The sequence below is a fragment of the Ascaphus truei genome, chromosome 14 (genome assembly GCF_040206685.1).
Source record: "Ascaphus truei isolate aAscTru1 chromosome 14, aAscTru1.hap1, whole genome shotgun sequence".
NCBI lineage: Eukaryota > Metazoa > Chordata > Amphibia > Anura > Ascaphidae > Ascaphus > Ascaphus truei.
Window position 1 is genome coordinate 2,885,334 of NC_134496.1, and position 25,336 is coordinate 2,910,669.

At 47.2% G+C, this 25,336-nt stretch overlaps 1 protein-coding gene across 12 annotated transcripts in view; it reads right to left on the reverse strand.

Moving 5' to 3' along the window:
- KIF1A (kinesin family member 1A) overlaps positions 1-23,215 on the reverse strand; it is a 376,457-nt gene extending 353,242 nt beyond the window's left edge. For 5 of the 12 annotated variants that reach the window (XM_075569525.1, XM_075569526.1, XM_075569527.1 and 2 more), the window contains exon 1: positions 23,027-23,215. The gene's annotated coding sequence lies outside the window, so the exon portion shown is untranslated. The remainder of the gene's footprint in view (positions 1-23,026) is intronic. The other 7 variants (XM_075569533.1, XM_075569531.1, XM_075569530.1 and 4 more) reach the window with 2 other exon arrangements.
- Positions 23,216-25,336: the final 2,121 nt, after the last annotated feature.

Here is a 25,336-nt window from a genome sequence, read left to right on the forward strand (position 1 = left end):
CATTGACTATCTCTGTAGGAGTACGGGACATTGGGTGGGGTTCTTGGGACGCTGGGTGGGATCACCTGGTGTCGGGGAATCGTCCTGCGAGACGTCACTGTTAGTGTCTCCTCGTGAGAGAGACACAGGTTATTATTTGGTAGTAAAGTCATTCGTTATATAATCACTGTGTGTGTGGTTTCTGAGTGGGTTCCTATGTTAGGGTCATTCTACACTTCCCTAGAATCCTACATAGGTGGAGGCGCTGAAAGAAGATTCGTTCCAGAGGATTCACCCCAGGCTCTCATTAGCGGAGGCTCAGACCTCCTGTGAGCCTGCAGGTATACGCACCACACCGGTAACACTACATGTTCTACTCACCCACACTATATATGCGATTGGGTGAGGTGGAATACCCGTTACACTAGGATGGCTTTTACTCTAGTATAACACTCAATAGAGTTCCCACATATCTTACGGGATCCTTCCCTTATCATTCCCCTGCTATGTACAGCCACTTAGAGGGTGATTCTATCATTTGCCGAAGCAGCCATTCGGGATGTTTTTTGGCCGAAAATACCCATAGACTGCAATGGGGATTTCTGGCTGAAAAATGGCCTGAACAGCCGCTTCGGCAGATATAGAAGGAAGCCCTTGAGATGAAATGGCATGTTAGAACTAGAACAATGGTGGTTGTCACTCAAAACTGCTAAGCATAAATACTTTAACCACTTCATTTCTCCAGGGCTCAGCAAATTCATTGTGTCGCAACATAATACAGACTACTGCACATTGAAAAGAGATGGCTATTAGTTTGGATCAGGGGTTCCTAAGCTGTGGTACTGTATGAACTCCACTAGTGGTACACAAGGATGGACCTGTGAAGTGTACTCTACAGTCATGGTAGGCAAAAGTCCTGTATTCCATCATGGAAAAAAACGGAGGCACAGCAAACCACCTACGTGTTTCGAGCCAAGCGCTTTCTCACCTTGACGTGAAACATTTGCTGTGCCTCCGTTTTTCTCCATGACGGAATAAACAATACATTTTTTTATAGAAATCGCCCTCTCTCTAGTTATTGCCATTGGTGGTGCCCCGCATGCTCCTGCTTTTGCCTACTGTTCGAGTACCTTGGCAAACTGCACACCGGAGGATCCCATCAGATGATGATAACTACTTTCAAGTCAAGAATCCACACCATAGCACCATGTGAGTTTCTTTTGACTATTTAATACTGCTTTTTGAAATGTCCAATGTTACATCCAATGTGACAAAATATATAGTAAATAGTATATAGTTAAATACTTCCATAATATTATTCTCATTAGAAAGGGTCATTTAGTTAAACCCTTTGGCCAAAGCTTTATAAGCCTGCAAGCAACGTTAAGGCATAACCAAATTTTGCAGGTCCTAACCCTAAACTGTTGAAACTTCCCTCCAACAGAGATAAGAGTAGTTTCAACAGTTTAGTGTTAGGACCTGCAATATTTGGTTATGCCTTGACGCAGCTTGCAGGCTTATAACGCTTTGTCCAAAGGGTTTAACTAAATGACCCTTACTAATGAGAATAATATAATTATTGAAGTATTTAACTATTGTAACAGTGTTTCCCCCACCCGGTGGGAGATTTAGCCATTACTGTATATGTGGTGCATGATACCTGCTGGTAACAGGAGGGCTGAGTCGTCCACCGGTGGTAGTGGGGACACAGGACTAGGCTTCTGGGGTTCATACCCTACATATTCTTTAGCAGTGCAGCGCCTCCATCTGTGGTAGGCTCCAGGAAACTGAAGATGATCTCCCATGGTAGAACGATTACCTCTCCCCCTGGTACGATCATACACCAGGCCGGAGGTATATGCAAACAGGCACGATTTATTGTCTCTCTCTCTGTGCAGCACAGTAACAAGGCAGGTTTCTGCCTGATGCAGTAACTCTCAGCTACCACTGAAGGTTTGTCCCTGGACCTTCACTACAGGCCAAGGGCACCCGCAGTAGTCCCAGCTCTTCCCTGCCCCTCTAGCAGGGATAGAGGTATGGTACACACTCACTCTCCGCAAGAGGGAAGATGACCATAGAAGGCCCAATATTCAGGGTCTTGGTTGTCTGCCCTGCCCCTCTCAAGTGGGTAGAGGCACTACCAAATTTAGGGCAGCACCGCCCTTAAGTACAGCCAGGAGGAGGGCATCGGGTCTGTCTCATGATTAGTCATGCCCGGACCTGATGTCACCGCTTCCCGCTGTCACTCAAGTGCTGCACCAAGGAGGGGGAAAACTCCATATCAACTACTGGCAGTACAAGGGCAGAATAGTAGCCACAGGTGGCCTGGCTACACTATATACTATATATTTTGTCACATTGGATGTAGCATTGGGCTTTACTGTCTTTTGTTGTATACATTTGACCACGTGTATTAACCATATTTTATTAGTATTAGCATTATTATTAGTACTGAAGCATTATTTCTTGTAATTATTACCATGTATGTTCTGTCACTTGGATGTAGCACTGGGCACCCCCTGTTGTTTGCTATATTCACCTGCCTCAGCCCTCTGGCACTCTATGCGGCATTACATATAGTCAAGATTAGGTGGGTGTGGGCGTTTGAGCTTGCTGGGTTTGTGTGTTAATTAATTTCTGACTGGAATCAGTTGTATGGAGATTGTGGCACCTCCCCCGGAGCTCACATCACCTCCCCCTTTTTAATGGTGGATCTCATTTTGCTGCAGGTAAGAAATCTATTAGGGTTCTTTCCCCTCATACAGAGGTATAGGGAACAGATGCAGTGTAGTTTAGGACTTGCACTTATTATGGTTTACCTTGACGTTTGGTGTGCAGGCTTGTGATGCTTTGGCCAAAATATCTAACTAAAAAAACATATTTTATTATTATTAGTATTAGCATTATTATTAGTACTGAAGCATTATTTCTTGTAATTATTACCATGTATGTTCTGTCATTTGGATGTAGCACTGGGCACCCCCTGTCGTTTGCTCTATATATATATATATATATATATATATAGTCAGATAAGGCAGTTGGCACTCCAATAGGTGCTGTTAAGCCACAGGTGCACGTCCCATATAGAGAATGTAGTTATACGTTACCGTTCCAAGGATTGGTAAACAAGAGACAGCACTCAATGTTGAAGATCAAAGTGTATTAGTGAAAGCAAAAATACATGTTCAACACATGTTCAACACATGACATCAGAGCTGCAGGTTTCTTGTGTTATTTTAATTGAGTGATGGTGATTGGTTAATTGACTTTCAGTGTTTGATATATATGTCCCTGGTTTTATAATGTTTCACTTATGTATGGCACAACCTGCCTTAATTCTTTAGATATCCTCTCCCTATTGCCCCTGCCATATCAATCAGAGCTCACACCCATTGATAACCATGACAATGGATGATACACAGCTGAGTGATTAGCAGTATGGAGGTATCTTATGTAAGCTTAATCAACATATGACATCAGAGCTGCAGGTTTCTTGTGTTAATTTAATTGGGTGATGGTGATTGGTTAATTGACTTTCAGTGTTTGATGTATAAATATGTGGTGAACTGTGTCATTCTCCCTTTGTATCCCCGTGAGGAAGGTCCCATTCTGTAGGACCGAAACGTTGGGTTTCTGGATGTATTTTTGCTTTCACTAATACACTTTGATCTTCAACATTGAGTGCTGTCTCTTGTTTACCAATCCTTGGAACGGTAACGTATAACTACATTCTCTATATGGGACGTGCACCTGTGGCTTAACAGCACCTATTGGAGTGCCAACTGCCTTATCTGACTATTACTCTCTTATGAGTTGAGCACCCAGGACTATTATTTTTGCTCCTCTACAGCATATTGAGTAGAGCAGTTTTGGATATTTTTTGCATTTCATATCACACTCTTCCTATTGCTTTAGGGATTTACACATTGGATCATGGAGGAATTTGCTGATACTGCAGGACTCTTCTCCTCTATCTCTGACACGCTTACCTATAGCGAGGCTGAAATAGCATCCATCAGATATACTGAAAAATTTGATGAGGTACTTGGACCTGAAAAACCATCAGAAATTTATAATGATCTGGTGAAGTTAAAGAAGAGGGAAGTTGACTATTACCTGCATGGGGTGACACTCTCTCACTACCATCGAGAGGGGTTGCTACCCAGAGGGTTCAGGATTAAGAAGCAACCAACCATAGGTAGGAACGATCCCGAATTCTGCAGAAAATGGATTGGGATACTCAATAAGTGCTCATTTGACCTTACCATACTGGTAATCGAACAGTCCAGTAAGGAACTGGGGAAAATTAAAAAAGAGATCGATACTATCTATTCCAAACATGGTGATACCCTCAGTGCTGATACCAACACTAACTGGACTGACAAACTGCAGACCACCATAGATGCGTACCGTGAGGGGCTGGTCAAATACAAGCGGGACAAGCTGAAACAGGTTAAGATGGACTACAAAGATCGACGTGTTTATAAGTGGCTTCTGGGGATTGGAGATAGCACACAGAGCTCCTCCAGGGGCAGACGCCACTATACACATACCAGGAAGGCAGCAGTATCTGGTGCAGCATACAATACAAGTGATACAGACTTTTCTGATTCACAAGAAGGCACGTCTGCGGATCCTTTTTTAGGAATAGGTACGACAGGACAAAAAAAACCCCCCTTACCCGACTCCGATACAGGCGGCAGACCAGGAGAGGTGGGTGGAAACCACCGATACCCACTACGGGACTCCAGAAAGGAGAGAGGAGAGAGGGGGGAGAGAGGAAGATGGAGAAGACGGTAGTCTACAACATCTCTGGTCATGCATTGACTACAACAGAAATTGATGTCCTCCAGAAAGGGTTATCGTATGTACCTACACACAAACAGGATCCGTTCCTATGGGAGGTTGATCTTTTCAAGCTCAATAGACAATTGCGTCTAAAAGATTTTTATAGCAAACCTACAGGGGATACATCAACAAGCACCCTCAGGGACCCAATTACTGGGGGCCGTTTCAAGACTAGGAGTTCATTCGATCCTGTGGTCGTGAACCATAACATCACCACATTTATGAGTCTTGTGGAGAGAGATACTAGACAACGTATCAGCCAATACAGAACTAGTTTCCGTAACATGACCAGGGAAGAACATGAAGCACTGAAGTCACTACGAGTGAATACAAATACCATCATACGAGCAGCAGACAAGGGTGGCGGAATTGTAGTCATGGCATACTCTGACTACAAAAAGGAAATCTCCAACCAGCTTGGAGACGATACTAACTACAAGCGTCTGAAATCAGACCCAACAATGCCGTTCAAGAAGGAGATTGACTCTATCATACAGCTAGGACTCAATAATTCGTGGATTGCGGAGGAAACAGCCAAGTTCCTGATGCAAACATACCCCATTACACCGGTCATTTATATACTCCCTAAAATACACAAATCTCTGACCAAGCCTCCGGGGAGACCAATCATCTCGGCACGAGGGTCCTTGTGTCATCCATTATCACAGTTCTTGGATTTCTACCTTCAACCCATGGTGATGCGGATGGCCTCATTTGTCAAAGATACAACTGACTTCATCCACAAATTGGAAGGCATTTCGCCGGTTACTGCAGATACTATACTGGTAACCATGGACGTGGGCAGTCTATATACTAACATCCCACACCAGGAGGGCATTGAAGCGATCCGTGACCACTTCAGTAAGTTTGCAGAGCATAAGGGGCCGCCTCCAGAATACTTGTTATTGCTGCTGGAGGTGATACTCCATAAGAACTACTTCAGGTTTGAGAAAACCTTTTATCTGCAACTAACAGGCACCGCTATGGGGTCAAACATGGCACCGGCGTATGCCAACCTGTTCATGGATACCTACGAGAACACCCATTTGCTTACCGATGCCCCATTTGCGGACCGTATATCTAACTACTATCGCTACATTGATGATGTGTTCCTGGTCTGGCGAGGACTGGAAACAGAGCTTCTATCATTTACTGAGTATCTAAACAAAATTCCATGCACAATTAGGTTCACAGCTAGCTACAGTACCATTGAAGTTCCTTTTCTTGATACCATTGTTTATAAGGACAATGGAAAACTCTGCACACGTCTATTCCAGAAGCCCACAGATAGGAACACATTATTACATGCAACCAGCCATCATCCTCCACCATTAAAAGCAGGTCTCCCTTTCTCACAACTACTACGTGTCCGGAGAATTGTGAGTGACCCCAAACTAGTGGAGTGTGCACTTCTGGAGATGGCCTCTCGCTTTCTAGAGAGGGGATATGATCCCAAAGAAGTCAATAAGGCACTCATCAAAGCCAGGATCCCAGAGAGGGAGGAGCTGCTGTCACCAACAATGAGGACCACTGATTCTGATCGCTGTAAAGTGGTCAGCACTTACAGCACTGCATCTGGACATATCAAAAGGTCTATACAACAACATTGGCATATATTGGCTAATGATCGCAGGATTGGGAAAGACTTTAATGCTCCACCCCTTTTTTGTTATAAAAGAGGCAGAAATCTGGGAGATCTGCTTACACATTCTGATCCCGTTGACAAATACATGCCAGCAAAGACCTGGCTGGCGAGAAAACCGGGGTCATACAGATGCCATGGCTGTACCAACTGCCAGTTTATGCAAACAGGAAGTACTTTTGCTCACCCTCAGACTGGCAAATCTACAAAAATTAAACAATATTTAAACTGTGAGTCTAAATATGTAGTGTACTTCATCAAGTGCCCATGTGGGCTCTACTACGTTGGAAAGACGATGAGAATGTTAAAGGAACGTATCAGTATTCATCGATGTGCAATCAGGAAGGCACTTCTGGGTGCTGAAGATGACGATGATTTGAAACACCAACCGGTGGCACGACACTTCAGGAAACACAGACACAGTTTAGCAACTCTAAGATGCATGCCTATTATACAGGTTCGTGCCCCTACCAGGGGTGGCGACAGGAATAAACTACTATTACAGCTGGAAGCTAAAGCTATCTTTGATTTAAGTACAATGACCCCAAAAGGGCTTAACGAGGATTTTAAGCTAAGTTGTTTTCTTTAGGTCAGATCCTGATGATACCTATGGACATGTGCGTGTGTGGACAATCACATTAATTTCACTGATGTGTTTCATGGTATAATATCCTCTGTTGCTCTCCTTTGGTTAGAAGTCTATACATATTTATTCATCATTTGTTTACATGCAAGTTCTACTTATTGTGGTATTCCCATATGCACTTATGGTTCATATGACATAGTCTGGCTCTGCCCTCTAGTTATGTCAGTACATTCCATCATGATCCCCACCACTCCCCCACACTCCCCCACACCTATATGTCCCTGGTTTTATTATGTTTCACTTATGTATGGCACTACCTGCTTTACTTCTTTAAAAACCCTCTCCCTGCTGCCCCTGACATATCAATTAGAGCTCAGACCCATTGGTAACCATGACAATGGATGCAATACACAGCTGGGTGATTAGCAGTATGGAGGTATCTTATGTAAGCTTAATCAACACATGACATCAGAGCTGCAGGTTTCTTGTGTTATTTTAATTGAGTGATGGTGATTGGTTAATTGACTTTCAGTGTTTGATATATATGTCCCTGGTTTTATAATGTTTCACTTATGTATGGCACAACCTGCCTTAATTCTTTAGATATCCTCTCCCTATTGCCCCTGCCATATCAATCAGAGCTCACACCCATTGATAACCATGACAATGGATGATACACAGCTGAGTGATTAGCAGTATGGAGGTATCTTATGTAAGCTTAATCAACATATGACATCAGAGCTGCAGGTTTCTTGTGTTAATTTAATTGGGTGATGGTGATTGGTTAATTGACTTTCAGTGTTTGATGTATAAATATGTGGTGAACTGTGTCATTCTCCCTTTGTATCCCCCTGAGGAAGGTCCCATTCTGTAGGACCGAAACGTTGGGTTTCTGGATGTATTTTTGCTTTCACTAATACACTTTGATCTTCAACATTGAGTGCTGTCTCTTGTTTACCAATCCTTGGAACGGTAACGTATAACTATATATATATATATATATATATATATATATATATTGCAAATAAAAAGATCACTTGTGAGCACATTCACATGGCTTAGGCAGGTCTGCAACCCTGCCTTTCACCATTATCCCCAGCATACAGTGCTTCCACTGCAGCAAGGGATTCTGGGAAATGACATGCAAATAAGCACATAATGTGTCACCTTTTGTCTGAACAACCATTGTTACATGGAGCCCATATAAGCTAATGCTCGCTGTTAACACAGCTTTAAAAGCACAGCATGGGAATCAGATGCATGGGCTCCATGTAACAATGGTTTTGCATCTGATTCCCATGCTGTGCTTTAAAGCTGTGTTAACAGCGAGCATTAGCTTATATGAGCTCCATGTAACAATGGTTTTTCAGACAAAAGGTGACACATTGTGTGCTTATTTGCATGTAATTTCCCAGAATCCCTTGCTGCAGTGGAAGCACTCTATGCTGGGAATAATGGTGAAAGGCAAGGTTGCAGACCTGCCTAAGACATGTCATTGTGCTCACAAGTGATCTTTTGATTTGTTATATACAGGCATACCCCGGTTTAAGGACACTCACTTTAAGTACACTCGCGAGTAAGGACATGTTGCCCAATAGGCAAATGGCAGTTCACGCATGTGCCTGTCAGCACGTCCTAAACAGCAATACCGGCTCCCTACCTTTACCGAAGCTGTGCGCAAGCGTGGAGACTATAGAGCCTGTTACAAATGCGTTATTTACATCAGTTATGCACGTACTGTATATGACGATTACAGTACGGTACATACATCGATAAGTGGGAAAAAGGTAGAGCTTCACTTTAAGTACATTTTCGCTTTACATACATGCTCCGGTCCCATAGTGTATGTTAATGCGGGGTATGCCTGTATATATATTGATATATTGATGTGGTGGGTTCTGGGGTTAGGGCTTGCTGGGGTTGTGTGCTTGCTTTTTGAAATGGGCTTAGTGTGCAAACCATAAAGTTGTAGAAGGAATCTTGGACGTCAATTCATCCTGGTTGCTGCCTGTTCTCATAGAGCAACAACCAGGTAGACGTCACCTTCACAAACAGAAACTAGCCCTGCATTTGCTTGAACTACAGTATATGGACATCTCAATAAGGGAAAATCTACTCATAAAGAAAGAAACTATCTCTATATTTGTGAGGGCCCTCTTGAGCCCCAAATTCCTTTTTGGACTTCTCACATATGCTACAGTCATGACTTCTAAGCTTGGGCTTGGTGTGGAAGACAGTAAAACAATCACAAGACTCACACTAAACGTATTTTCAGAATGATGTTGGAAATAATTAGTTGAATCCCACCCATTTTGACTATTGACTTTGTTGCATAATTTGAACAGAGAAAAAGAAAGGGGTTTAGGCAAAGGGACGGAGTCACGATAATGTATAATGTAACCGAAGTCATTGTGTGAGAACAGCCCTTCCCAAAAAACGCTTGTTGTCGTGTGAGCACACGTATTGTACTTTAATAAATCACCACACAGAGAGAGAACTGTGCGGAGCTGGAAATACATGGAGATGGATAGGAAGAGAACGCCGTTACCGACACAGAGCGTAGAACAAACTCCAGTCCTCAAGGTGGCTCAGTCATTCTGATTGAGCCATCTGAGCTGAAGCAGAGATATCCTAAAAACCTGACCTGTTGGTGGCGCATGAGGACAGGCGTTGGCCGCCCCTGGCGTAGAACAAAGAAAGACAGTGACGGGAAGAGTAAGAGGAATGAGATAATCAGAAATCCAGAGGAAGATAAATGAGTCGGAGATAGAGAGATAGGACAGAATAGGGAGCTGGTACAACAGGAAGAAAGGGATACCGTAGATACAGCCAAGTCAGTGAAGCATTGTAAAGCAGAATAGAGAAACAGGGATGAGGTCAGACAGAGAACGACAACTGTCAGACAGAATAGAGATGCCATGAAGCTACTTGTTACATTGTGAGCGAGCGCAGCGCTAATTATCCCTGTGCCCATCCCTTGGCCGGGGGAGGGGGCACTGGATGTTTCTAACCTGCGCGTGTCACCGATACCAGTGACTGTGCATTCTTACACCACACACATACTGTGGGTGATACACACAGGTGGCTGTAACCCAACTCCCCCCCTCCCCTGAGCACCACCCACATATTGTACACTCCACCGTCTGTCTGGGGAGGAAAAAGGTGGGTGCAGAATAAAGGAGCCAGCGGGAGACAAACATGCGTGTAATAAAGGGGCCAGCGGGAGACAGACATGCGTGTAATAAAGGGGCCAGCGGGAGACAGACATGCATGTAATAAAGGGGCCAGCGGGAGACAGACATGCATGTAATAAAGGGGCCAGGGAGAGACAGACATGCGTGTAATAAAGGGGCCAGCGGGAGACAGACATGCGTGTAATAAAGGGGCCAGCGGGAGACAAACATGCGTGTAATAAAGGGGCCAGTGGGAGACAGACATGCATGTAATAAAGGGGCCAGGGAGAGACAGACATGCGTGTAATAAAGGGGCCAGCGGGAGACAGACATGCATGTAATAAAGGGGCCAGCGAGAGACAGATATGCGTGTAATAAAGGAGCCAGCGGAAGACAGACATGCGTGTAATAAAGGAGCCAGCGGAAGACAGACATGCGTGTAATAAAGGGGCCAGCGGGAGACAAACATGCGTGTAATAAAGGGGCCAGCGGGAGACATACATGCGTGTAATAAAGGGGCCAGTGGGAGACAGACATGCATGTAATAAAGGGGCCAGGGAGAGACAGACATGTGTGTAATAAAGGGGCCAGCGAGAGACAGACATGCATGTAATAAAGGGGCCAGCGAGAGACAGATATGCGTGTAATAAAGGAGCCAGCGGGAGACAGACATGCGTGTAATAAAAGGGCCAGTGAGAGACAGACATGCGTGTAATAAAGGGGATGGGGAGACAGACATACGTGTAATAAAGGGACCAGCAGAAGACAGACGTGTGTAATAAAGGGGCCAGCGAGAGACAGACATGCGTGTAATAAAGGGGCCAGGGAGACAGATATGCGTGTAATAAAGGGCAGGGAGACAGACATGCGTGTAATAAAGGGGCCAGTGACATTAAACACCCAGGAGAAAAAAAAATATATATATAATATTTACAGTTGCTTTATGCTTTACTGTGGAGGATTTTAGTCCCTTTTTTCACCCACCATAACCTTAATAAATATATAAATATATATATATATATATATATATATATATATATAAAAAAAACTGAAAAACTTGGTTGTGAGTGTCTGTAGACAATTTGATTGGTACGTCGGTCTGCCCGCCCTCCAACGGCTCTCATTGGCCGGTGTGTCTCTCCCTCCCCCCCCCCCCCCCCGTGTGTCCCGATCCCCCACGGCTCTCATTGGCCGGTGCGCTCTAACCCAGGGGTCCCCAACCCCCAGCCACACTGCTGCTGCCTGAGGTGAGGAAATTCTCCCTGGTGGTGCCGGCTGTTGCTGTTGCTGCTGGTGCTGCTGCTGCTGGGGGGGGCTTAACTGAGACGTGTGAGTATTTGCCCCCCCGTGCCATTTTTCCCCCCCCAGCTATGTTTTTCCCCCCCAACTCCGTTTTTGACCCCCCAGCTCCGTTTTTGAACCCCCTCAGCTCTGTTTTTGACCACTTCCAGCTCTGTTTTAACCCCCTCCAGCTCCGTTTTTGACCACCCCCAGCTCCGTTTTTGACCACCCCCAGCTCCGTTTTTGCCCCCCCCAGCTCCGTTTTTGCCCCCCCCAGCTCCGTTTTTGCCTCCCTCCAGCTCCATTTTTGCCTCCCCCAGCTCCGTATTTGCCTCCCCCCGACACACACAGTGACACACACACACACAGTGACTGACACACAGTGACAGACACACTGACACACACAGTGACAGACACAGTGACAACCCCCCTTTCCCCCCCACCGCCCCTGCCTTCCCCCCCACCGCCGCCCCTGCCTTTCCCCCTTGCCGCCGCCCCTGCCTTTCCTCCCCGCCCCTGCCTTTTCCCCCCTCCCCTGCCTCCTTCCTCCCCCCGCCCCTGCCTTCTCCCCCCCTCCCCGCCCCTGCCTTCTTCCCCTGCCCCTGCCTTCCCCCGCCCCTGCCTCCCCCCCCCAACCCCTGCCTTCCCCCACCCCCTGACTTCTGCCTCCCCCCCCACCCCCGCCTTCCCCCCCAACCCCTGCCTCCCCCCCCCAACCCCTGCCTTCCCCCCCCAACCCCTGCCTTCCCCCCGCCCCTCCCTCAAAGCCTCTGCCTTTCACCCGCCTCCCGCCCTCCCGCCTCTTCCTTTCACCCGCCTCCCGCCCTCCCGCCTCTTCCTTTCACCCATCGCTCGCCATGCCGCCTCTGCCTTTCACCCGCCGCCCGCCCTCCCGCCTTTCACCCACCCGCCGCCCGCACTCACGCCGCCTCCACCTTTCACCCACTCGCCGCGTCACACCCCTGCACCCCACAGCCCCACCCGCACTCAACTGACACCTGCCGCCTCTCACCCACCAACCACACTCGACACACACCCGCCGCCTCTCACCAACGTGACACACTCGACACACACCTGCTGCCTCCCCCCCTATGCACCGACATCACTTACCAGCCGCCCGCGCTCACCAGACACCCGCCGCCTCTAACCCGCTCACACCCTAACGGGAGCCCCACCCACAGCCAGCACTCACTACCTACCCGCCACCCATACTGAACACCCACCCGCCGCTTCACACCTGCTCACACCCTAGCGGGAGCCCCACCCAAAGCCAGCACTCACTAACCACCCGCCACACATACTGAACACCCACCCGACGACTCACACCCGCTCACACCCTAGCGGGACACACACCTCACATTTTTACACCACTTATGTCACCAAAATATACATTGTACTGTGGTGTGTTTACAATAAACCATTTTTAAACAACATCGTATTACATTTTCTTCCATGTTTCTTTTCTACATCATTATACAACCTTTCCACCAAATAGTCATCCTATTGTTCCCCTATTTATACATAATACTACCTATTACAGATTTACATCCCGGGCAACGCCGGGTATATCAGCTAGTAAATTTTAAAAGTAACAAAGACATTAAAGACACACACATATATTTTGTCTTAGCAGTGACTCATTGCACCGACATAAATAAATAAATGACTATGTTAAAATTGTATAAACAAGTTTATTTAATATTTAGCATACATAGGAGCATGTGTACCATGGCTAACCTGGTTCCGTTCTGCTCCTGATGTATCAAATAAAAAACCCTACTGATTTAATTGGGATTTTGTTTTACTTTGAAATGTAAGGTATTACATTTTTGCTCCAGAATTGCATCACTTTTGCCTTGATACATGTGCCCCTATGTATCTCTCTATATGCCCCTACTGTATGTATCTCTTTGTATGCTTATTATATGTAACTAGCTGATATACCCGGCGTTGCCCGGGATGTAAATCCGTAATAGGTAGTATTATGTATAAATAGGGGAACAAAAGGTGACTATTTGGTGGAAAGGTTGTATAATGATGTTGAAAAGAAACATGGAAGAAAATGTAATACGATGTTGTTGTTTAAAAATGGTTTATTGTAAACACACCACAATACAATGTATATTTTGGTGACATAAGTGGTGTAAAAATGTGAGGTGTGTGTCCCGCTAGGGTGTGAGCGGGTGTGAGTCGTCGGGTGGGTGTTCAGTATGTGTGGCGGGTGGTTAGTGAGTGCTGGCTTTGGGTGGGGCTCCCGCTAGGGTGTGAGCGGGTGTGAGGCGGCGGGTGTCTGGTGAGTGTGGGCGGCTTGGCAGTGATGTCGGTGCGTAGTGGTGTGAGTGCGGCGGGTGGATGTGAGGCGGGAGGCGCTGGGTTGGTGGTGAGTGGATGCAGCGGCTGGTCAGTGCGTAGGGGCGGGAGGCGGCAGGTGTGTGTCGAGTGTGTCGCGTGGGTGAGAGGCGACAGGTGTGTATCGAGTGTGGTTGGTGGGTGAGAGGCGGCAGGTGTCTGTTGAGTGCGGGTGGCGGCGGTGGGGTGCAGGGGTGTGAGGCGGCGAGTGGGTGAAAGGCGGAGGTGGCATGAGTGCGGGCGGCGGGTGGGTGAAAGGCGGGCGGGTGGCGAGGGAAAGGCAGGGGCGGCGGGGGGGGAAGGCAGGGGCGGCGGGGGGGAAGGCAGGGGGGGAAAAGGCAGGGGCAGGGGGGTGGGGGGGAAAGGCGAGGGGAAAGGCAGGGGCGGCGGGGGGGGAAGGCAGGAGCGGCGGGGGGGGGAAAGGCAGGGGCGGCGGGGGGGGGGAAGGAAGGGGCGGCGGGGGGGGAAGGAAGGGGCAGCGGGGGTGGAAAGGCAGTGGCGGCGGGCGGGGGGGGAAGGCAGTGGCGGCGGGGAGGGGGAAAGGCAGGGGTGGCGGGAGGGGGGGAAAAGGCAGGGGTAGCGGGGGGGAAGGCAGGGGCGGCGGGAGGGGGGGAAAAGGCAGGGGCAGCGGGGGGGAAGGCAGGGGCAGTGGGTGTGGGGGGGAAGGCAGGGGCAGCGAGGGGGGAAGGCAGGGGCAGCGGGTGGGGGGGGAGGCAGGGGCGGCGGGGGGGGAAAGGCAGGGGCGGCGGGGGGGGAAAGGCAGGGGCGGCGGGGGGAAAGGCAGGGGTGGCGAGGGGGGAAAGGCAGGGGCGGCGGGGGGGGGAAAGGCAGGGGCGGGGGGGAAAGGCAGGGGCGGCGGTGGGGGGAAAGGCAGGGGCGGCGGGGGGGGGAAAGGCAGGGGCGGCGGGGGGGAAGGCAGGGGCAGCGGGGGGGGAAAGGCAGGGGCGGCGGAGGGGGGGAAAGGCAGGGGCGGCGGAGGGGGGGAAAGGCAGGGGCGGCGGAGGGGGGGAAAGGCAGGGGCGGTGGTGGGGGAAAGGCAGGGGCGGTGGGGGAGGAAAGGCAAGGGCGGCGGGGGGGGGGAAGGCAGGGGCGGCGGGGGGGGGGAAGGCAGGGGCGGCGGGGGGGGGAAGGCAGGGGCGGCGGGGGGGAAAGGCAGGGGCGGCGGGGGGGGAAAGGCAGGGGCGGCGGGGGGGGAAGGCAGGGGCGGCAGGGGGGGAAAGGCAGGGGCGGCAGGGGGGAAAAGGCAGGGGCGGCGGGGGGGAAGGCACGGGCGGTGGGGGGGGGGGGAAGGCAGGTGCGGCGGGGGGGGGGAAGACAGGGGCGGCGGGGGGGCGGAAAGGCAGGGGCGTCGGGGGTAAAGGCAGGGGTGGCGGAAGGGGGGAAAGGCACGAGCGGCGGGGCGGGAAAGGCAGGAGCGGCGGGGGGGGGGGGAAGGCAGGGGCGGCGGGGGGGAAAGGCAGGGGCGGTGGGAGGGGGGAAAGGCAGGGGCGGCGGGGGGGGAGGAAAGGCAGGGGCGGCGGGGGAAAGACAGGGGCAGTGGGGGGAGGAAGGCAGGAGCGGCGAGGGGGGAAAAGGCAGGGGTGGCGGGGGGGGGAAGGCAGGGGCGGCGGGGGGGGGAAAGGCAGGGGCGGCGGTGGGGAAAGGCAGGGGCGGCGGGGGGGGGAAGGCAGGGGCGTTGGGGGGGGGGAAGGCAGGGGCGTTGGGGGGGGAAGGCAGGGGCGGTGGGGGGGAAGGCAGGGGCGGCGGGGGGGGAAAGCAGGGGCGGCGGGGGGGGAAAGCAGGGGCGGCGGGGGGGGAAGGCAGGGGTGGCGGGGGGGGAAGGCAGGGGTGGCGGGGGGGGAAGGCAGGGGTGGCGGGGGGGAAAGCAGGGGCGGCAGGAGGGGCAAGGCAGGGGCAGGGGGGGAAAGGCAGGGGTGGCGGTGGGGGGAAGGCAGGGGGGAAGGGAGGGTGTCACTGTGTCTGTCACTGTGTGTGTGTGTGTCACTGTGTGTGTCGGGGGGAGGCAATTACGGTGCTGGGGGGCAAAAATTGGAGCTGTGGGGCAAAAACGGAGCTGGGGGGGGAAACGGAGCCGGGGGGGCAAAAACGGAGCTGGGGGGTAAAAAACGGAGCGGGGTGGTCAAAAACAGAGCTGGGGGGGCAAAACGGAGCTGGGGGGCAAATACTCACACGTCTCAGTTAAGCCCCCCCCAGCAGCAGCAGCAGCAGCAGCAACAGCAACAGCCTATTTTCTACCGGTTTTAACTGATTGGTCGGCAAAGCCGACCAATCAGAGGAACAAAACTCAGCAGCAGCAACAGCAACAGCCGGCACCACCAGGGTGCCTCACTTCAGGCAGCAGCAGCAGTGTGGCCGGGGGTTGGGGACCCCTGGGTTAGAGCGCACCGGCCAATGAGAGCCGGGGTGGGGGGGCGGGACACGGGGGGAGACACACCGGCCAATGAGAGCCGTTGGAGGGCGGGCAGACCGACGGACCAATCAAATTGTCTACAGACACTCAAAACCAAAATTTTCAGTTTTATATATATATATATAGAATATAGAAGAAGAAGATAGCTTGTATCATATATACATGCCTGTTAAGGCCCAGTGTGCCTTCAGCATTGGCAGGCAGCCTCACTCATCCGTTATAACTCCCTTCTGTACCAGGCAGGCCTGATACGTATTGCAAAGAAGTGAAGGGGTTCAAATATTTATCTTGTCCAGAACACCCAAATCCTGACTGTCAAGCTCCCAATATCCAAATGAGCTGTCTGTTGTTGATGTAAAATAAAACAGCCTTGCTATCGGGATAATTCCATACAATTTAACAGGAGTGGCCAACTCCAGTCCTTAAGGGCAACCAACAGGTCCTTTTTTAAGGATATCCCTGCTTCAGCACAGGTGGCTCAATCAAGGGCTCAGTCTTCGACTTTCTAATATATGTCTAAACCAGGGGTGGCCAACTCGTCCTCAAGGGCCACCAACATGTCAGGTTTTAAGTTGACTGAGCCACTGATTGAGCCACCTGTGCTGAAGCAGGGATATGAAATAGATAATGGCAAGATATCGGTCAAACCTAAAATCACAAAGTGTATTTAAACCTGGTGCATGGGAAAAATATACATATGAGAAGCACAGAGAAAGTGACGAGGTCACAACAGTCCCCTTTACGTTGCACTCTAGGGAAAATAGAGTAGGTATTTACATAAGGATATAGTATGCACTAAGAGAACCGATAAGTCCCAATTACAGTGATATATTGTCCAAAGGAAGGACTAAATAGTTCTGCTCAGGCTGACACTTATAACCAGATCAGTACAGGATAGTGACCTAGCAAAGGTTTTGAGGTCGACACCTAATATGGTGAGCAGATGCTCAAGGAACTGGAGTGATTTACTTTTGCAGAGCCATTTTAGGGAGAAGGACAGGGCATGCTTGGGCCCAAAACCTAAGGGGTTCTTTCCATGTGGAAGATGCAAGGCGTGTCCTTCAATGAGCTTGGCTAAAAGCTTTTCTGACTCCAAGGGATCAGTTTCTTTTCCGATTAAAACATTTATCAACTGCCTGACAACTGGTGTCGTTTACCTGCTTACCTGTATGTGCAATAAACAATACATTGCAGAAACCATAGACCTTTTAAAATAAGGGTCTTGGAGCATCTGGGATCGGTACGTAACCATCGTGATACACCAGTTGCCAGGCATGTTAATGATCAACATGGGGGTGATGTTAATGCTCTCAGCTTCATTGGCATAGAACATGTTCCATTGGTCCCTCGTAGAGGAGATTGCAGCAGAGGGAGTGCAGGTGGATCCACACCTTGGGAACACTTGCACCCCACGGCATGAACAAGGGTTTCATCTACTCTTCCTTTATTTTAATCACTGCAGGAACACACTAAATACTTTTCTTATTGTAGATATTTAATGTGTTTATGATGTGTGGTTAATTTCATTCACTTTTCCATCGGGGTAGGGTGATCCAGGCATATAGCTTAACTTTAGAGACACGTTTTGTCCTTCGGGCGGGCCACCTAGTTTAGTACAGGCCTACACCTCCCACACACTCAAACCGAACCGGTTACCTGCAGTGACCATACTATTCTGCCCCAAATATCCATTATATATTTTATGCAATCCTGTCCATCATCGGATGTGCTTGCCCTTCCATGGACATATATCATGTTAATTTCCACATTTCATGAGGCTTGCACACTATACACACCTGATTGCTGTTCTATGTGTATATATACAGTATATGTGTGTAAATATTTGTATATCATTTGTACCTCCTATCAATAATTACTTGTCATAATTATATTGACATTGCAACTATGCTAGCCGGTTGATAACTACAGTATATCACCACGGCGATCGAACTGATTGGTTACCCTGATCCCACCCTTCCTCCAACTAGGGTATATTACACAGATACTGTAGCCTCTCTAGGCAGCTCCTCCCCCCTGAAGAAGTGTGACGCATCACAGGAAACGCGCGTTGGGGTATTATGACGTCAGTCGGATGGCGTCCATGAGCAGGTTCAGCTGTGGAGTTCGGCAGTGAATGTGGTAGCGGTCTTACTACACTACAAGAGCTCGGTTGTATATAAGGCTTTTTCTCTTTGTGGCTTTTACTTGGACAGCCTATTGTGGTGCCATCTCCTTCTGATACTTCTGGTACTCCGTGGGATACAATAGTCTCAACTTATAGTTACTTATGGTTTAACTATTTCGTTATTTACCAATTACTTTATACCACTTGGATATATATGGTAATATCCCATATTGTATATTATTGCCTACTGTATCCATGCTATATTATACCTTAAAATCAAGACCCCGCCCTTATTACACGCTGACTGGTGGTTATAATTAGGGAAGCGCAATTATACACTGCAATGACTCTTTTTGCATATACTTCCCAGTATCTGCCCCAAGTGCCCCCCACACTATCTATTCTCCCGCCTGCTCCCCTATTGGGGGTTTATTTTATTTCATTTTTAGACACATATGTTGCATTATTTGTCACTTGTTTTTCGGCGTTACTGTTTGATACTATTACAAGTTTATTGTTTTTGATTTTAGCAGTAGACAGTCTGCCATTTTTGGATATAAGTGTCAGCCTGAGCAGGACTATTTAGTCCTTCCTTTGGACAATATATCACTGTAATTGGGACTTATCAGTTCTCTTAGTGCATACTATATCCTTATGTAAATACCTACTCTGTTTTCCCTTGAGTGCAACGTAAAGGGGACTGTTGTGACCTCGTCGCTTTCTCTGTGCTTCTCTGTTGCAGGGATATCCTTAAAAAATGATCTGCTGGTGGCCCTTGAGAACTGGAGTCCAAACTCCAAACGCTTTACCTATTATCTCGTTTACTGATGCCACAAAGGGAGTCATTCAGCAAAGCGTCTCGCTGCAAATCTGGGGCAAAAATACTGTACCAGATCTGTGAAAGATATAAAAATCCCGGGGTTAAAAATGTTCTCGATAAATTGAGTGCAGTTATTTTGCCCCAGTTGTGCAGCCGGGAGACTTTAAAAAATGACCCCCCCCCCCCCCCAGAAAAAAACTATTTGTGGCTATTTACTATGCTTAAGATCATGGAAAACACCCTCTGCTGATCATAGGGTCACAGCTGTAACTCTTACATTCCCCCGAGAGTGAAACGCGTCACTGTGCCAGATGTCCCAGAATGCATACGGGGACTCTTTATTACAGTCTCCTGACTGCAAAATTGGGGCCGAACAAAACCGCATCACCATATTTATCAACCCCAAATGGAATGACTTTCCTTTGACACATCACTTTTGCACCGCTATTGCCCCAATTTTACAGACTGGTGCTGAGCACGATGCGGTAAACACATTCACTGCAGAGCGTCACCAACTCATTCACTCATTAATGCCATGTCTAGGGAGGGCTACAAGCCCCTCTGTGATATAAGGTTTGCAGGGCCCTTCACCACCACCGTCTCTGACAGGGGGACCTTTAAACAATTGCCCCCTTGACCTGTGTGTAGTTAAAGAGATGTGCTGACTGTTGCCTTCTGGAGACAGATGTAGGGCATTGCCCCACTGATGCCAGCTGATGGCACAGATTGAGATCCAGGTTGGTGCATAGGCTCACACTAGTGCAATTTAAAATAAGATTTCCATGCGTCAGTTTTGCAAACACATAGTACATTTTCCCCTACATCTATTTATCAATGTCTCCCAGCTACAAAACCGGTGCTAAAATCAACACCAAATGTATCAAGGAAAATATTTTGTGATGTTCTCCATGGATAAATCTGGTGCAGTTTTGTTTCACACCAGTTTGAAGCTGGGAGACTTATAAAAATAAATATTATACTAAATACTAATAAACAACCCCCAGGCTTTTTCATCACATTGCCATAGTTCAGTGCAGAACCCCCCAAACGCCAGATTTTGGCCCTTGGAGGAAACTATCTCTGCAATAAATACGTAGACAAACACTTTGATCAATACCGCACCTAAAATGCATTCAGAGGATTGCTCCATATACTGTACTCCCAAGGTTGGAAAGATACGGTGAAATGGCTCTATAACATGCAATTACATTAAACTTACATGAGAAAAACATTGTTCCTTTAACTTCCCGTTAGGAAGATATGCAGATACCGTAAACCATCAGTGAGAAACTAGACAGAGCATTGTCTGTTCATGTTATTATCATTATATCATCCACCTAAACAAGATATGCAAAACTACACTCCATTAATCAATTTGTAACAGAGACCAACACATCCCATTACTACACAAATCCTTTGCCTGCTAGTCTGATCTGCAGAACATTACTCCAACATTATCCATTTAGAAAGATACGCCGTGTAAGGCTTCCCTAATGCTTTACCTGGAACATATCTGCAGAGGATCGAAACCTCTCATCTATAATCTCCTTGTTGGGGACCTGCAGATCCCAGCGCTATGTACCCCTCCCTGTGCTGCCCTGTAAACACATTCTTTGCCAGTAATAGGAGTCCGCGCAATGGGTGGATCTGAGAGCAAGAGTTTGCAGCATCATAATAAGGCCCATTGCCTTCCGCCAAAGCACAGAGTATCTGTCTCTCCATCACACAATGTTCGCCCAGGTGTGACGCCGCTGTGTATTGTGCTGTGCTAGAGCTAAGCAAAATATGGCAGGTGGGGACGGGGGAGGAAATATTATCTATTCATAACACAAAACAGACAAACACCACATACATATTAATTACTAAACACACGACCACACACAGCAGCACCGACAGACACAGACATACACCACTTTAAATACACCTTGACATATACACACGGTGTCTTAATTACACTGCCAGGTGGGGATACATACACATAGATTAATAACACATATATGCACACATGCATGTGCAGATACATAGATACACAAACCCAAACAGAAACAGATGTACACAGATAAACACACAACCAACCTACAGTACAAATACACAGAAGGACTTCATTACATTAGAAACACAAATTCATAGACACCAAACACACATTTGTAGAACTGATACACACCTACACAGATATATACAGACACACATACACACAGATTCAGGCACACATAGATATACACACCTACACAGATTCAGGCACACAGAGAGATACACACATACAGGCAGTCCTCGGTTATCCAACACAATGCGTTACTCAAAATGGCGTTGGATAGCGAAACGTCTTAAAGCGAAACACGTTTTCCCATAGGAACACTGTTTAAATGAAAGGTTCCGTTCCTGAAGGCATTTTTAATGCTAAAATACACAAAATATTTTACTCCGGCAATAAGACATGCAGCACACACATAAATTATATAGTGTATATACTGTATTATATATAATATAACATAATATATCATGTGATTTAATAATATAATATATTATAAAGTATAATATTATATTATATGATATATATTATATACACATAAACAACTTTGCAAAGCATCGTTAGAGCGTTGGATAAGCCGTTTTTGCGTTGTAAAAATGAATATAGGTATACATTGCATAGCGTTGGATAAGCCATTCGTTGTAAAGCGAAGTGTTGTAAAACGAGGACTGCCTGTACACAGATTCAGGCACATAGAGATATACACACATACACAGATTCAGGCACACAGAGATATACACACATACTGTACATACACAGATTCAGGCACACAGAGAGATACACACATACACAGATTCAGACACACAGAGAGATACACACATACACAGATTCAGGCACAAGGATATATACTGGACATACTGTACATACACATTGATACATTCAAGGATATACAAACACATACTGTACACACAGATTGAGATACACAGACAGGTTTACACACACATACAGCATACATAGATTCAGACACACATACAAAGATACACACACATACACTCACAAGGACCCACTCAGAATCTTTCTGTTGACCTCTCTAATGGCAGTGATCTGTAGAACACATCATTTAACCCTTTAGTGACTGGTGGTTCGGCCACACATTGGGTAGAGAACACAACATAGAATAAGAGATGGCGGACGATGATGCACTGCAGGCCCTTCTAGCACTGGAAGGGTTAAAAGACTGGTACAGGAATGTCCCATGGGAGCATGAGAAGGGAGGGAGAGTGAGCAGGAAAGCAAGAGGAGGGGAGGGCGGTGGAGGAAGAGAAAAATAAGGACAGAGGGAGGCAAGATGGAGATATAGCTAAAGATGGATAGAATTCAGATAGGCGGATGCCATGACAGAGAGCGGATGGAGAACAGGAAAAGATAAAGACACAGAGCGATGTTGTAATAAATATAAACAGAAATCCAGAAATATAAATAGGAAGCTAGAGGAAAAGCCATTACATAAATGAGAGAGAGAGAGAGAGAGAGAGAGAGAGAGAGAGAGAGAGAGAGAGAGAGAGAGATATATATATATATATATATATATATATATATATATATATATATATATATATATATATATATGGTGAAAAGGATGAGGTGCCAGATATATATATATATATAAAGGGTGAAAAGGATGAGGTGCCAGAAACAGAGCATTACATGATAGCGAAAGCCACAGACGGAAATTCAGATGGATAAAAGTCAGAACAGAGGTGTATTATAATAGACTGAGGGATGGAGAAGATACTAGAGAAATAAGGATAAAATACAGCAGACAGAGGGATTGAGGGCGGTACCTGGCTTTATCTTTCTGTCACTGCTTCTCTGCGATGGGGCATTAAGACAGAGCCTCTGTGCTGCTGTGTCACAGCTCCCTGTGTGTGCTGTGTCACAGCTCCCTGTGTGTGCTGTGCTGCTATCCTATGGCTCCTGTTTGTCCCTCCTGGTCCCTGCCCTGCCTGTCAGTACTGGTTGGCTGGAGCTGCGGTGTGTGTGTGTGAGGGGGGGGGGGTAGGGAGAGAGGAATCGGGCTGCTGAGAGGGAGGAGGGGAGAGAGGAAGGGAAGAGCAGGTGGGGAGAGAAAGAGGGAGGGACTCCGTTGCTGGTGCTGAGGAGGGAGCCGTGACGTGGTGCAGAGACTTCTCCATCACTGCAGCATCACAGAGAGACAGAGGGGGCTATGCACTAAGCAGCGTGTTTTGCGGCCGATTGGAACATTTTTGCTCGGCCGTTAAAAAGTGAAGCCAAAGGTGCGATTCACAAAAAGTTCAGCGCGTTTTGTTCAGGCCGAGCAAAAATCTGCCCGATCGTCCGAGCTTCCCCCCCCCTCACCCCACCTTCTGCTATTGCGCTTAAACTTGTAAAGGGTGATAGCTGATAGAAAAAAAAGCCGCCTGTAAGAACTGCATGGAGACGCTGCGTCTCCATGCACGACTCTTACAGGCGTTCGTACTGTAAAAATATACATTATAATACTAGTGTACATTTTTTTTTTTGAATTGTGCCCATTTATTATGGATGAGCTAACAATTTGGAGGGGAATTACCATGTTTTCTGGACCATCATATCAGGGTCCAACTGTATTTGGAGCCCTATGGGGGAGTGGTCTGATATACAGGCATTATATATCTTAGCTTTGGATGTTTTCTGGAAAAGAGGGGACGAGACCAACAGGTAATCAATGCGTGACCTTGAATTATGTGCTTGCGAAACACAGGTATAATCCCTCTCTAATGGGTAGACCAGTCTCCAGGGGTCTACAAGATTCTATTGTTTTTTAAGAAATGTAATGTCTGACTGGCTTTTGATCTTATATTGTGTCCTTTTAGATTTGGTTGTGGAAGATGTTGACCTATCCAATATTGGGTCTTCTACTATATTAAAATCTCCCCCTGGTATGATTTGGTGATCCGTGGCTAGGGGTGCTAGGTTACCCAAGAGGGCATTGAAAAAGGTTCTGTCATGAACTGTTGGCACATATATGTTTGTCAGAGAAGTCTTAATCCCTCTTAATTTTCCCGAAATAATTATGAATCTACCCTCAGGGTCACAAAGCTGATTTTCCAGTTGGAATGGGACCCCCTTCCCAATGGGGATGGTGACCCCTCTCTTTTTACTGTTGTAGTGAGAGGGAAACACGATGGGACCAAGCCCTGTTTCAGCTTGTCATGTTCCGTCTGTGACAGGTGTGTTTCCTGTAACAAGGCCGTGTCTGTACCTAACCTCTTTAGGGGATTAAGTATCTGTCTGCGTTTCATCGGGGAGTTAATAGTACCCACGCTCCAGGAAGTTATCTTTGTCATCTTATCTGGTACCAAAATGGAGAAAAGTAATCCCTATAATGCGCGCACTCAACCTTTAACGTGAACTCTATGTGTTATTTCTTTCTTAAAGAGATGAAGATTCATCTCCACTAATACATCATTTTATTTAATTAGCACAAAAAATGTTTAAAACCTATTTTAACAACAAGCGAATCAATACAATCCTGTGTATGAACATAGAGAGATTGATAATGATTTGCCTTTTCGGGTCATAAATTGATAGCCATCATATGTTTTAAGTAACAAGTATGCACATACTGTATATCCAGGGAAAATGGATGTGTGACTAATAAGAGTAATATTAAATGGGGTGAAGTGCACCCTAATAAGTTAAGTGTTAGAAGTGTATAGTGATCATATACATCCACCAGGTATCTGTGATAAATAACGTGCAAATTATAATGGAATTGACCATATATCCCTGGTAATAAAATTGAGCATCCAGTACAGTATGATGGTGACCTGCGTGATCCCACTTTTAGTGGGGTCAAGATACAATGTTTATCCTGTGTAGCTTGTTTAATAACAAACGTTGCAAACAATTTGCAACATCTCTTGCTTCAAAAGTAGTTTGAAAATAATTTTCGACCGTTTACTCAGAAGATTACTGAAGAATCGCTGCATACATTGTGTTAAACATGCACGTGAATCGCCAGGTGGAGCCTCTGATGTCGTTACTTAATAGCAGACTTGAAGTGGCTAGACAAACTGTATACAGTGGTTCAGTATCTAAGTATACATATTTGTGTATTTAGTTGTTTATGGCTTGGAGATATTTAATCC